This window comes from Arachis ipaensis, chromosome B05 (genome assembly GCF_000816755.2).
Source record: "Arachis ipaensis cultivar K30076 chromosome B05, Araip1.1, whole genome shotgun sequence".
Lineage (NCBI taxonomy): Eukaryota > Viridiplantae > Streptophyta > Magnoliopsida > Fabales > Fabaceae > Arachis > Arachis ipaensis.
Window position 1 is genome coordinate 23564456 of NC_029789.2, and position 895 is coordinate 23565350.

An 895-nucleotide genomic window follows, 5' to 3' on the forward strand; every position below is an offset into this window, starting at 1 on the left:
TGTTTAGGGGAAGGAAAAGAAGAGAAAAAGGAGGACGAGGAATAAAATATAATGAAGATGAAGGAAAAAGACACAATTGAGGGAGGGGAAAGTGGAGGGCTAATTTGTTTTTGTGGGTAATTTATATAAATAAATTAATTGGGGATTAATATTATACCAATTTCTTGAAATTAAATAGCTTATATGTAAGTCTGTTTTTATTTTTATGTAAATTGAAGCAATTAAACTCAATTTATACTAATACATGTAAATTCGATTTACTACTGGTACATTAAATATATATAATCGAATTTAGTTGATTCGATTTATTACTTGTACAGATATATATGTTGATTCGATTTATTAATTATACATTTTATTGATATTTTTTATTTATTTATTTATTCTATATTTATTTTAAAACATAAATGTCAATAAAAAAATTACTTTCTATTTAAATTCAAATAAAATATAAAAAAATCAAGACGAATAAAAATAGAAATTCAAATTTTATATTTTAGTTCAAATCCAGAAAATCAACATTTTTACAGACTTATGAATTCAAAATGAAACAATAAACGATTTCTAAAAATTCATTAAAGTCATCTTTTGACTCATTAGCATCTAAAAAATTATTATCGAGATTTTTGATGTTAAAAAGTTAATATAAAGTATAGTCCTTCAAAGTGGCATAAGAGTTAAAACTTGAATTTTAATTTTTTCAATCAGAATTAACAGATAATTATACAATATAAAATAACCAACTATATTTAATTGTTGAAATTAAGAAATGCCAATATATTGTACCAGTAAATCGAATCACATGTATCTAGTATAAAGTTTAGTTGTTTTGATTTACATAAAGATGAAAACATATATATATATATATAAGCTATTTTATTTTAGAATGTTAGTG